This window comes from Megalopta genalis, unplaced genomic scaffold (genome assembly GCF_051020955.1).
Source record: "Megalopta genalis isolate 19385.01 unplaced genomic scaffold, iyMegGena1_principal scaffold0035, whole genome shotgun sequence".
Classification (NCBI taxonomy): Eukaryota; Metazoa; Arthropoda; class Insecta; order Hymenoptera; family Halictidae; genus Megalopta; species Megalopta genalis.
Window position 1 is genome coordinate 585001 of NW_027476104.1, and position 276 is coordinate 585276.

Consider the following 276-nt stretch of genomic DNA (forward strand, 5'->3'; position numbering starts at 1 on the left):
GTTCTTGTTGATCTTGTTGCTCTTGTTGTTCTTGGTGTTCTTGTTGTTCTTGTTGTTCTAGTTGTTGTTGTTGTTGTTCTTGTTAATCTTGTTGTTCTTGTTGCTCTTGTTGCTCTTGTTGCTCTTGTTGCTCTTGTTGCTCTTGTTGCTCTTGTTGCTCTTGTTGCTGTTGTTGTTCTGGTTGTTGATGTTCTTGTTGTTCTTGTTCTTGTTGTTGTTGTTCTGGTTGTTCTTGTTGTTCTTGTTGTTCCGGTTGTTCTTGTTGTTGTTGTTGTT